This window comes from Loxodonta africana, chromosome X (genome assembly GCF_030014295.1).
Source record: "Loxodonta africana isolate mLoxAfr1 chromosome X, mLoxAfr1.hap2, whole genome shotgun sequence".
Taxonomy (NCBI): domain Eukaryota; kingdom Metazoa; phylum Chordata; class Mammalia; order Proboscidea; family Elephantidae; genus Loxodonta; species Loxodonta africana.
Window position 1 is genome coordinate 6,132,088 of NC_087369.1, and position 14,621 is coordinate 6,146,708.

Consider the following 14,621-nt stretch of genomic DNA (forward strand, 5'->3'; position numbering starts at 1 on the left):
ATACACTTGTAATGGTAATCTGGTCTCAGCCAGAGAGGACTGAGTGGTCAGGTGTCCTTACTTAATCTTGAAAAATAACTTACACAAATTGGAAAAATGGAAGAAGAAAAATATATACCTAGCTCCTCGAGGTGGTTTTAGAAAAACAGGAAGGTATTTACAGATTACAAAACCAGAGGCATGCCTGGTGCCCCAAAAAATCTAACAGTGTCACGAAGCAAAGAATTTAAAACACAAATAACAACAACAAAAAAAACTTGACTAGTGGATCACAACTACTACAACCTCCACCAGACTGAGTGAAGCAAAACTAGATGGTACTAGATGGTACGTGGCTCCCACCATCAGCTACTCTGACAAGGATCACAATAGAGAGTCCCAGACAGAGCTGGAGAAAAATGTAGCACAAAATTCTAACTCAAAAAGAAAAAGCAGACTCACTGCCCTGATAGAGACTGGAGAAACCCTGAGAGTATGCCCCCCGGACATCCTTTTAGCGCAGTACTCAGATCACTCATGAGGTTCACCCTTCGGCCAAAGATTGGACAGGCCCATAAAACAAAATGAGACTAAAGGAGCACACCAGTCCTGGGGCAGGGACTGGAAGGCAGGAGGTAACAGGAAAGCTGGTAATAGGGAACCCAAAGTTAAGAAGGGAGAGTGTTGACATGCCTAGGAGTTGGTAACCAATGTAACAGAACAATATGTATACTAATTGTTTAATAACAAGCTAGTTTGTTCTGTAAACCTTCATCTAGTACAATAATAATAACTTCAAAAAAGATTAAAAAAAGAATTATGCAAAAAAATTGTTAACAGGGGAAGCTGTAACACATGTCTAAGGATTTCTGGGCCTATGTGGGAAGCAAAGAGGAGGAAAATCTGTACAGAGAATACTTTGATGTTGGTAACTCAACTTCAAGGTAGCTTGTCTCCTGTAACTCAGTGTGCATTCAGGAATATGCCCAGGAAATTTATGGAGTTAGGAACCTAGGGAAAATGAGATATACATAATAAAGGGAGGCAGACAGTACAACTTTAGACTGTGTCCCCATGTTGATTGATGGAACAGTATTATCCATTACAGGATGGTGAGAATGGTTGAAATGGGATGAAACATTTTCAGGTAGTGTTACCTTTCATGCAGCAGGCAACCCTACAAGATGACGTACACAGGAATACGTAAAAAACAAATAAATAATAAAAAAGTTGAGTCCACAAGCAAGGAGAAAAAGAAAGGTTTAAAAAAAAAAGGAGTCAGATTCAACTAGCATAGTTGGCCGTTTATGAGTAAAGACCACAAGAGGCCAGTTTAAGGAACAGGTGGGGTGTAATTCTTTTAACTGAACCTTAGTGCAAATTCAGGAACCAAACAAGACACAATTAAATATATATATATATTTTTTAAAAAAGGTCAACAAATAAAAGAGAATGGCTCATATTTGGAAATAGGTTCCAAAGAGCAGTTCATTGCAATCACAAAGCCCTGGTGATTTCATGCTGTGTAATTTTACTTTGGCTGCTCAGCTCTGACCCATGGAGATCTCATGGGTTACAGAATAGAGTTATACCCTGTAGGGATTTCTTGGCTGTGATCTTTATAGAAGCAGATAGAAATGAGGGAAGGACTTTGAGTCAACCCTATGAGCAATGAATTACACTCATCTGCCTGGGAAACCATTCATCACAAACACTTTTGTTTCTTTGGGGGCAAATGTCTGCAGGGCGTTCACCTGGAGGACAGCAAGCACCCAGGGACATGAGGAAAGCCAGAAAAGACTCTCTGGTGGACCAACTTCCCAGAACGCAACCAGATCTTTGGAGAAAGGAGGACCATACTTTCTTCTTGGAGAAGTACATGGCTGTTGTGAGAAATAATGGAACCAATGATTTTTGCCAGTTACCAAGTTAAATTTCAATGCAAATATCAAGAAACTAAAAGCAATGGAAATTAATTATCTCCTTTATTACAATGAAGGTGAACAGATATTTGCAGGGGGGGCGTTTCCTAGCACATTCAAAGATGTTTTGGTGGTGAAAATGTCAATTTTCATCTTCTCATTTCCATAAACCATAAAGGTTTCACCCTATGAAACCCTATGGGGCAGTTCTGCTCTGTTCTATAAGGCCATTATGAGCCCAAATTGACTCAATGGAACACAACAAAAACAACAACTACTGTGAGATCTTAGCCTCAGAAAAATATGCATCTTCTCCAGGCCCAGTCAGCTCAGCCACAAACTAAAGGGTTTGGCAGGGATTTTAGACAAGTGGCCAAAATTAAAATTATACAAGATGAAATCATGAGGGGTTATTGCAAAGGATTGGTCTTTGCACGCTAGTAGTCAACCCAGTGCCATCCAGTCTATCCCATCTCGTGATGACCCCATGTGTTACACAGCAGAGCTGCTCCATAGGATTGTCCTGGCTGTGATATTTATGGAAACAGATCACCGGGCCTTTTTTCTGCAGTGCCTCTCAGTAAGTTCAAACCACCAACCTTACATTAGTAGTAGAGCCCAAACACTTGTGTATCACCCAGGGACCTATTCTGGACCCTATCCATCCTGGTCTTTTCTTATTCACAAATAGACTTATTTGCCCATGGCATCACATTCTTATTCTGGAGTTTATTCTTATCCTGTTCTTATTCAGGAGCTCACTCATTACTTCTGTTTAACAGTTGTAAAGATATCTGCTGTCGTTGTTGTTGTTTCATTGTTGTTTGAATCCATTAGCCTGTACAACAGACCTAGTGACTTAGATATCTAGTGCTACTATAACAAAAAAAAAACACAATTTGATGGCTTTAACAAATAGAAATTTATTCTTTCACAGTCTAGTAGGCAAGCCTTCCAAATTCAGGGTGCCAGCTCCAGAGGAAGGCTTTCTTTCTCTTTTGACTCTGGGAGAAGGTCCTTATCATCAATCTTCCCTGGTTGAGAAGCTTCTCAGCACAGAGACCCCAGGGCTTAAGGACGAGTTATGCTCTTGGTGCTTCTTTCTTGGTGGTGTGAGGTCCTCCTGTCTCTCTGCTCACTTCTGTCTCTCATATCTCAAAAGACATTGGCTGAAGACACAACCTAATCTTGTAGATTGAGTCCTGCCTCATCAACATAACTGCTGATAATCCCATCTCAGTAACATCAAAGAGACAGGATTTATAACACATAGAAAAATCATATCAGATGACAAAATGGTGGAAAATCACTTAATACTGGGAAGCATGGTCTAGCCAAGTTGACACATATTTTTGGGGGGACACAAACCAATCCATAATAACTGATGATGTGCTTCCGGTAGGTCACAGCCTTGAAAACCCCATGGAGCACTTCTACTCTGCACTCATGGGACCACCATGGGTCAGAATTGACTTGACGGCAACAAACAACAACAAAAAATGGAGAAGAACGATTGACTAAATTTTGAACAAATCAACCATGCTACCATAAGCCAAAACCAACCTTCTTGCCATCGAATCGATTTCAACTCATGGCAACCCCGTGTGACAGAGTAGAACTGTGAGCCCTAGGGTTTCCTTGGCTGAGATCCTCAGGAAAGCAGATTTCAGGCTGTGGTGACATCAGCCAAAATAATTCTCTTGTTCTCCTGGCTGTTTTGCTGCTTTCCTGAAGAGACAATAAGCAAAAACCAAAGCAAACCCATCGTCATCGAGTCGATTCTGAATCATACTATAGGACTGATTAGAACAGCCCCATAGAGTTTCCTAGGGGCAAGCTGGTGCTTTCAAACTGCCAACCTTTTGATCAGCATCCGAGCTCTTAACCACTGAGACACCAGGGCTCCTGAGGAGATGATAGCAACACAAATGACTAGTTCACGAAATATTTCCTCCAAGCCAAGTACTATTCTATGAGACTTACACAGATAAGAAATTACATATTATCCGTGATAGGCTGAAAGTACTAGGCTGAGGAACAAAGGGGTAACACAACACTCCTCCCCACCACAGAGGGATAGGCACACTCAGAATACTTTGACCTTCTTGTCCTTAACAAGGCCTCCAAAGCTTTGTGCTCACCAGGAAGTCCCTCACCTGCTTTGAGCCTAGAGTACAGCTGAAGACCAAAAGTTTCCTCCTCTGGAGTTTAGCAGTTCCATCACTTGGCCAGAGCCCTGGTGGCAGAGTGGCTAAGAGTTTGGCTTCTAAGCAAATGGTCAGTAGTTTGAATCTACCAGCCACTTCTTGGAAACCCTATGGGGCAGTTCTACTCTGTCCTATAGGGTCCGTATGTGTTGGAATCAACTCAGTGGCCATAAAAATGGGTCAAACATACCAACGATTATAAGGATGGCACAGGACTGGGCAATGTTTCATTTTGTTATATATAAGGTTGCCAGGATTTGGAGACAACTTGATGACAACCAACAACAATTTCAAGACAGTGTCACCTCATTGGCTGCAAAGAGAGTGGTTGGAAGAAAGAAAGTTAATTTTAAGTCTCAAATACTCCTGAGAACATATCCTTAGAGTAAGGAGAAGATTTCCTGGATTCGTTCAAAGCATCCCAACTGGGAATGATGGATGAGTTCTTAGCTGAACTGCTGATGAAGGGAACAACAACAGTTATCACTAAACCTTCATGAAGAGATTCTACCTGTATCTCTCCTGTACTTGATACTGCACTGTTGTGTTTCCAGCACCTAACATGAAGATGAACCACAGGTCCGTTTTAAAAAATTCTCTGAAATGTGGCCAAAAAAGAAACCAAGACAAAAGGTCGACCCACAGCACTTTCACGGTCTATAAGTGATTATTAAAACGACACCATCTCCTAATTGGGCAAGAAGTCTCGAGGGATAGATTTATTGCAACCCTCCCAGACTGGATAAAAGACAACGTGAAGAACTGCATGGCAATAACGATAACTGAATGAGGCAGTTTGAACAAAACTAAAAACAAACAAAAAAAACTAATAAGTTAAAATAACAACTTGAAATATAGATCTTTTTTTTTAAGGTGGTTGCTAGCTAAGGTATCTTTCATGACCTTTTGGCTCCTTGGATGATCTGTTCTGTCTACTGTATTTATTTTTATGGATTTGTTGAAACATTGTCTTGTATTTTAGACTATTTAGGTGAGCACCAGGAGGTTTTGCTAGTTCTGGTCCTAACAGAGAATTCGTGACTTTGAGTATTAAAGACCCCAGGTGGCAAAGAGGTAAAGGGTTCAGCTGCTAACTGAAAGATCAGCAGTTCAAACCCACGAGCTTGCTCCATGGGAGAAAGTTGTGGAAGTCTCATTTGTAAAGATTTACAGCCTTGGAAATACTATGGGGGCATTTCTACCCTGTCCTGTAGGGTTGCTATGAGTCAGAAACAACTTGATGGCAACAGGTTTGGGTTTCTGTTGGTCCACATATCGTGACTATCAGTTGATGCCTCAAGAGAATAATAAATGCATAATAACAGGGCAGAGACAACACTGGGACCTCACAAATGGGGATGAATTTCAGTTATTCATTTGTGCCAAGCCCAACATGAAACATTAGATTTGGAAGAATTCTTATTCAGGGGAAGAAATGACATGTTATCTTTTCTGAAAATGGTCTGTGAAACTTGACTGCTGGGTCTCCAACGGATTTCACAGTAACTATGTTTACCTTGTTTAGGGCTTGTCCTCCTATAATCTGTTTGGTCAATTCATGCTGTAAGTTATTTAAATCAAAGGGTGGAAGGCATAATACATGATTTGGGCGATGTCTTAGTTGTCTTGTGCTGCTACAACAAATACCACAAGTGGGTCGTTTTAACAAAGAGAAATTTATTTTCTCACAGTTTAGGAGCCCAGATGTGTGAATTCAGGGTGCCAGCTCCAGGGGAAGGCTCTGTCTCTGTGGGCTCTGGGGTCCCAGTCTCTTTTCTCTATCTGTTCCTTGGTTCCTTTGTGATCTCCATGTGGCATGGTATCTATCTTTTCCCATTTTTGCTCTCTGGCTTCCTTGCTTAATCAATCTGCTCTTTTATCTCAAAAAGATTGATTTAAGACAGGACCTAAACTAATACTGGCTCATTAACATAACAAAGAAAATCCATTGCCCAATAGAATCATAGGCATAAGTATGAGGTTAGAAGGCCCCAGGTGGCACAGTGGTTAAGCACTAGCCTGCTAACCAAAAGGTCTGGGGTTTGAACCCAACAGCCACTCCAGGGGAGAAAGATGTGACAGTCTGCTTCTGCAAAGATCACAACCTTGGAAACCCCATGGGACAATTCTACTCTGCCCTATAGGGCCGCTACCATTCAGAATCAACTTGACAGCAACTTTTTTGTTTTATTTTACTTTGCTTTTCTAATAGGGGTTAGGATTAACAACACATATCTTTGAAGGACACAATCCAATCCATAACAGGTGATGAATGTCTTATGGTGTGTTTTCCATTACTTGGGGAGATGAGCAAATAAACATTAGTATCCTTGAAATGACTCTTATGAATTAAAATCTTTCACTGTACTTAAAGGTCAAATATTTAGTCAAACTGATTCTTATCTAGTTAAGGTAATAACAGAAGGACCTTCAGAAGCCATAGCTTCCAAGCAGGATGCTTCTTGTTGATGTTTCCATATGATTCCCAGTGCATCATGTGCTTGTAGTTCACGACAAAGTGGCTCACAAATTGCCACACCCACAGATAGCATAAAAAGTGTGAAAAATTCAGAATCTCCCCAACAGGAGACACACTCTCATCTCTTCCAGAAGAAGGATTGGGGAACACCAACAAGATGAAGATTCTCCTGGTGACTCTGATACTTGGCCTGGTTTATGCTGACCACTTGGAGGAACCTCACTTGGAGGAATATTGTTCATGGGTAGCAGGTACAGACTCACCTGGGGGCAGAGTGTTTATGTTAATGGGGGAGGAACAACTCAGAAAAGAAGGGTGAGAATGGTTGCACAACTTGAAGAATATAATCAATGTCACTGAATTGTACATGTAGAAACTGTTGAATTGGTGAATGTTTTGCCATGTATATTCTCAACAACAACCACAAAATCAATAAAATTTAGAACAAAACAGAAAAAAGAAGCATCTGAACAGAAAAAAAAAAAGAACAGAAGCACTCTGAAAATCATGTTGCTAAGGCAGACAGGCTGGAGATGTTCACCAAGGTAAGAAGGTGGCAGTAAGCAAAACACATCCCTAACTCCTGGCTGTCACCGTTGATTATAATATTTCTGGAGTCAGAGGGAGGGGGGTGGATGAAGAGATAAAGAGGGAGGAAGAGGAAGGGAAAGAGAGAGACAGGGAGGAAGAAGAGGAAGGAGGAAAGAGGAGGTGAGATGGCAAGAGGAGGAAAGGAGAGACAAGAGAATGAGCCCGAGATACAGAGATGATTGCTTGGACTAGAGAGACTGGTTAATGACATGTTAAACTTGAAAAGCACTGGTTTGGTTCTCAGCAAATTGACCTCAGGTGTAGCCACCACCCATCTGTCAATGGAAGCTTGCATGTTGTTATGCTGAACAGGTTTCAGCAGAGCTTCCAGGACTGAGACAGACTAGGAAGAAAGGGCTGGTGATCTAGTGCTCAAAATCAGCCATTTGAAACCTTATGGATCACAACAAACTGGTCTTCAAACAGTCATGGGGATGATGCAGGAACAGGCAGCAGATTGTTCCATTGTGCTTGGGGCTGCCATGAGTTGGGGGCCAACTATAGGGCATCTAACAACAAAGATGTCACCTTGAAGACTAAGGTGTGCCAGACCCAAGCCATGGTATTTTCAATCTCATCATATGCATGTGAAAGCTGGACAATGAATAAGGAAGACCGAAGAAGAGTTGATGCCTTTGAATTGTGGTGTTGGCGAAGAATTTTGAATATACCATGGACTGCCAAAAGAAAGAACAAATCTGTCTTAGAAGAAGTACAGCCAGAATGCTCCTTAGAAGCAAGGATGTAGAGACTGTGTCTTACATACTTTGGACACGTTGTCAGGAGGGATGAGTCTCTGGAGAAGGACATCATGCTTGGCAGAGTACAGGGTCAACGGAGAAGAGGAAGGCCCTCAACGAGGTGGATTGACATAGTGGCTGCAACAGTGAGCTCAAGAATAGCAATGATTATAAGGATGGCTCAGGACCAGGCAGTGTTTCATTCTGTTGTGCATAGGGTCACTATGAGTCGGAACCGACTCGATGGCACCTAACAACAACAGCAACGACAAAAACTTGAGAAAGTGGAATAAACTCACTCAGTTGATTGATATTTTGTTTCCTTTCTCTCACAGATGCAGGCAAGGTTGACTCCAGCGTTATTCAACCCACAAAGGATTTCATTGTGATACACACAATAAATGAGAATGAGGAAGGCAAGATCTCGGTAGTAATTGGCGCCCCATGTATGGCAGAGAGCATACACCTGCATTATCTACCATGAGCTCCATGACTGGAGTCCTGCTCCACCTTTCATGATGGTATTCGGGTATCCCACAAGGACATGGAATTAAAATGGGGACAGACTACAAGTTGCTTGTGTTGGAGAAGTCATGAGACACATGAATATACCAACGCTTTACTCACGTGGAGAAGAGACAGAGCGACGTCAGATGCAATGGTAGGGGGCATTCATCCCCCATGGCCAGCTGGTCTCTGTATGTGTCAACACAGGGCTGATGTCCTCCACACACCCCTCTCACATGCTACAGTTAACGGACCCTCTCCCCTCCTCACCGAGAGCAGATATAGCAGTGGGGTTGGCCAGGTACCATATAACACTCATACCTGGCTAACTAGTTTCTGGAAATGTTGACACACACTCAGAGCAGGAGGGGAGGGATGTGGTGATAGGCCACCAGCTGCCATGGGTTGTGTTTTGGGTCAAGACATCCTGGGAAAAGGAGCCAGCCCATATTTATCCTGTCCAAGGAGCCAAGCCGACAGACACATTTGGTCCTAAGCACAAGGCTTATTTGTGGGTCACGTGGAAAGGTGCAGACTGCTTTCAGACTTCCCCCTTCCACTGTGCTACCCCCCCCAAAAAGTGTGGCATTCTAAAATGGTGTGCGTGGACATGCATTGAGAACACACCAAGTACTATGTAGGACAGGCTCCGTGGGGCTGTTCTGTTGCCCTTTGATACCCACAGCTATAAATGTTATTGTTGCATGCTGTCAAGTTGGTTCCAACTCATAGCATCCCCATGTGACAGAGCAGAACTACCCCAGAGGGTTTCCTAGGCTGTAATCTTTAGAGGAGCAGATCACCAAGTGTTTTTCCCCTGGAGCTGCTGAGGGGGTTCAAACAGCCAACCTTTCATTTAGCATCCAAGCGCTTAACCATTGTGCCTCAAGAGGGTAAATAGAGTGGACTTGATCACAATAAACCCTTGGCTGCTAACTAAAAGATTGGTAGTTTAAACCGACCCAGTGGCTCCTTGGGAGAAAGACCTGGTGATCTGCTCCCACAGAGATTACAGCCTAGGAAACCCTACGGGGTAGTTCTACTCTGTCATCTAGGGTTTTCATGAGTCGAAAATTGGCTTGACAGCACCCAACAACAACAACAATGGCTTGGAGGTTACTGGGTATACAAAGGCAACACTACTGAGCCTGTTCGCACCCATAAGAATGACACAACGTTATAATTATAGAACCTAATGGATCGCAAATGGTTCATCCTTTGCTTCTTCTCCTACCTGTTACCCTGAGCTCCAAGTGTCTTTAATATTGACTCTTAAGAATCCAAGTGAAATGAAGCCAGGGGATTTGCCTATCGGTTCCAAGTAGCCAAGTGCTGAAGAAACAATTAGGAAATCAGTTACAAGTGTTAGTGGGGTAGGGGAAGGGTTGGCTACACTGAGAAAATGGGACCAGCCCCCCCTCCCCCCGGCCAGGTCGTTTTCAATGGATGTGAAAATAGCTTGTAAATCTAGACAGCAATTCAGTTTGGTCAAAAGAAAGCTGAATTTGGAAAATCCTTGAGCCAGGTGATATTTAATAGGTGTGTGTGTATAGTTGTTATATACTTAAGTGAAAATGGTACAAGATCACAAATTCTCACGTTAGATAGCAAATAGCTGTGCTGCTATAAGTAAATGATGACAATGGCAAAAACTTTAAGTGCACTGCTGCTAACAAAAACGTCGTCAGTTCAAATCCACCTAGCGGATCTGTGGGAGAAAAGACCTGGCTATCTGCTCCCATAAAGATTACTGCCAAGAAAACCCTATGAGGCAGGTCTGCGCTTTCACACGGGGTCATCACGAGTCGGAATCAACAGGACAGCACCCAACAACACACTAAAACTTCAGTTTTACCACACTAAAACTTGTGATTCCCAAACAAAAATGATTTAGGAGTTTCTAAGGGAATGATTCGACAGTTCACTTTTCATCATTTAGTACTTCTGAGTTTTCTTAGATAATCTTTTAATAAAATTCTTAGCCGGGAAATTAAATTTTCCTCTGAGAATGGTGTTATATCAGATTTTTTTTTTTTAAATCTAGGTTTGCAAACTGAAATGAAATGAATAAAGTTAATTTGTACTCCAGGTCTGAGAGTACAGAGATACCACACACACACACACACACACGTGCACGCGCAGAATGAGAGAGAAGAGAGGGAAGGGGGAAGAGGGGAATGGGGAAGGGGGGAGGAGTGGAGGGCTGGAGAGGAAGGAAGGAGGGAAGGGAGAAGTACAGCCAGAATGTTCCTTGGAAGTGACGATGGCGAGACTTTGTCTCACTTACTTTGGACATGTTCTCAGAAGGGACCAGTCCTTGGAGAAGGGCATCATGCTTGGTAGAGCAGAGGGTCATGGAAAAAGAGGGAGATCCTCAATGAGATGGATTGACACAAGTGGCTGCAACAATGGGCTCAAGCATAACAATGATTGTTAGGATGGTACAGGACTGGGCAGTGTTTCGTTCTGTTGTACACAGGGTTGCTATGAGTCAGAACCAATTGGACGACATCTAATGGCAACACACATATGTCTTATAGGACCTCTATGAGTCAGAGCTGACTCGACCGGAACAAGTATATATACTTATTATCTACCTACCTACCTATCTATCTGTATGTCTATCTCTCATCTATCTATCTATACATATACCTATGTAGAAATTTTCACACTTGTAAAAAAAACCACTGCAATTAGAAAAAGAGTAAGACCCTCAACAAGATGGATTGACACAGCGACTGCAACAATGAGCTCAAACATAACAACGATTGTAAGGATGGCGCAGGACCAGGCAGTGTTTCTGTTGTACATAAGGAAGCAATGAGTTGAAACCCACTGACAGCACCTATCAACAACAACAACAACAAAAATTTCAATTACCTCATATGCATACAAAAGCTGGACAATGAAAAAGGAAGGCTGAAGACGAATCAATGCACTTGAATTGAGATGTTGGCAAAGAATATTGAACATACCACAATCTTTCAGAAGAAAAACAAATCAGTCTTAGAAAAAATACAACCAAGATGCTCCTTGGAAACGAAAATGGTGAGACTTCATCTTGCTTACTATGGACGTGTCATCGGGAAGAACCAATCGTTAGAAAAGGATACCATGCTTGGAAAAATAGTTGGGCAGTGAAAAGGAGGAAAACCTCCCTGAGATGGATTGATACAATGGCCCAAACAGTGGACTCAAACACACCAACGGTCATGAAGATGGAGCAGAACTGGGCAACTTTTGATTCTATTGTACCCAAGGTCTCCATTAGTCAGAGATGACTTGAGGGCTACTAACAACGACAACAATTCTCTCATATACGAATACAAGAAATTTGCTTAGGTACCATGTCTCATGGTCACTACCATTTTACTTACTTTCTTCTTCTCAGAGGAAAAAGAAACCCTATAGAGAAAATTGAGTTTGTTTCGTCTTTGCACTTTCTTACTCCTTATTCTCTTCCTGACAAACATTCATAACTCTGTCCTTTTTCAGCTCACACCAGCCTCCCGAACTCAGTTGACACATTGCTTATCTGTCTCTAGGTCACAGGATTTATTTCATATAACTTGACAATGAGCTGTGTGTTCATGGTTTTGTAGACCTGGCCATTAAACACATCTTTCTCTGCTTCAACTTCTAAGGTCACATCTTTGAATATCTCTTTGCATTTTGGCTGGGTCTATTATTGACTTGGAGTTCCTGGGTGGTGCAAATGGTTACCATGCTTGGCTGTTTACCAAAGGATTGGTGGTTTGGGTTTACCCAGAGGTGCTGTGGAAGAAAGGCCTGGTGACCTGCTTCTGAACAATCAGACATCAAAAACGCTACGGGGCACAGTTCTGCTCTGAGACCCATGGGGTTGCCACGAGTTGCAATTAACTCAACGGCAACTAGTTATTACTGTATTAAAACCAAACTAACGCCATTGCTGTTCAGTTGATGCAGACTCAGAGCGACCCTATAGGACAGAGTAGAACTGCCCCATAGGGTTTCCAAGGAGCACCTGGTGGATCCAAAGTGCAGACCTTCTGGTTAGCTGCCTGAGCTCTTAACCACTGCATCACCAGGGCTCCAATTATTGTATTAGGTATTCTAATTCTTCTGTAATCAGCCTTGGTGATTGTTATTTCACAGGAAACAGTCCACTCTAGGGTAATGGTGTGACTGTTTATTCAGAACGACCCTCTTCAAATCGAAGAGGCTCACTTCTCATGGGGCTTTCAATGGCTCCACTTCACTCTATACAACCATGTCCAGGCTGTTCAAAGCACTTAGAGAATCTACCCTGGTCAATCATGTAAACAAGGAAGCTCAGACACCTCATGGTTTGTCCAAAATCTACCTCGCTGAAAACCCCCCCGCAGCCTAGTTTTCCACCATACTGGGCTTCAGCTGGCTGGTCCACACTGTAATACAAGGTTGGCATACAAAGTAGGGGAAACCCTGGTGGCGTAGTGGTTAAGTGCTAAGGCTGCTAATGGAAAGATCGGCAATTCAAATCAACCAGGTATTCCTTGGAAACTCTATGGGGCAGTTCTACTCTGTCCTGTAGGGTCACTATGAGTCAGAATCGACTCGACAGCAATGGGTATGCAAAGTAGGCAGCCCTAGCTATTTACTGAAGAACTGAGTGTGGGGAGCTTCTTCAAGAAATCACACCGATATGATTGAACACCAGCTCTGCAATCTACCCACTAGCAGCTCCTTGGGGGAAAGACCTGGAGATCTGCTCCCACACCGATTATAGCCTAGGAAACCTTACGGGGCAGTTCTACTCTGTCACATGGGGTTGCCATGAATCAGAATCAACTCAATGACACCCAACAACAAGATTACAACATTAGTGGTGCAAACGGTTCACGTGCTCAGCTGCTAACCTAAATGTTGGAGTTTCAAATCCACCCACAGACATCTCAGAAGAAAGGCCTGGCAATCTACTTACAAAAAATAAGCCATTTTGAAAACCCTATGGAGTACAGTTTTACTCCGATACATACATGGTTCCCCATGAGTTGGAGCCAACTTGGTGGTAAGTGGTTTACTGGATCATCAGGCAATTGGGACTAGTCAAAGGGTTTTTGTAAGAATGAGACGGTTATTTGAATTAAAAAAAAAAAAATCTTACTGTGGTACCTGACACTTAAGGATTCCAAAAACAAAACAAAACAAAACAAAACAAAAACCAAACCCAGTGCCTTCCAGTCGATTCCGACTCACAGCGACCGTGTAGGACAGAGTAGAACTGCCCCAAAGAGTTCCAAGGAGAGCCTGGCGGATTCAAAGTGCCGACACTTTGGTTAGTGGCCATAGTACTTAACCACCACATCACCAGGATTAGATGTTAGTTAATAGTATTATTCTTTCGATCCCATTATTCTCTCCCTTAATCTTTCAGTTTTGATTTCCAGGTAAAATGTTCCTCCCTTTTTTAATTATGTCTCTTTGAATCCCATTTATATAGCCATTATACATCCTTAGGTTCATGTCTCTAATTGCCTTATGGCTAATTTCATAATTATCTGTTCGTTGTTCGCTTTATGGATAAATATGTGGTGTTGGAGGGAATTGTAAATACTGTCTTCTTCATTACTGCTACAGTTATATATTGAGGATGTTGTTTAAGTTGATATTTACTAATTCTTGATGAAAGATTGCTTGAATAAACAAAAGGAGGCAATTTTCTGGGTAATAATGAGTTCAAACGACTTTAGATTAGAGTAAGATTATTTACAGAATGTTGTCGTGGTTAGTTGCCTTTGAGGTGGCCCTGACTCACAGCAGCACTATTGGAGAATAAAATGTTGCCGAGCCCTGAGCGATCCCCATGATAGTTGTATGTTTGAGTCCATTGTTGAGGATCTTGTGTCAATCCATCCCAGGGAGGGTCTCCCTTGTTTTCACTGCCCCTCCAGTTCACCAATCGTGAAGTCCTTTTTTAGCTATTGCTCTTTTTTGTTGACCTGTCAAAGTAAGAGAGCCAAACTCTCGCCATCCTCGCTTCTAACGAGCATTCTGGCGGTACTTCTTCCAAGACAGATTTGCTCATTCTTCTGGCAGTCCATGGTGTATTCAATATTCTTTGCCCACACCAAAATTCAAAGGCATCAATTCTTCTTCGGCCTTGCTTACTCATTGCCCAGCTTTCACACGTGTATGAGACAATTGAAAACATTATGGCTTGGGTCAGGTGCAC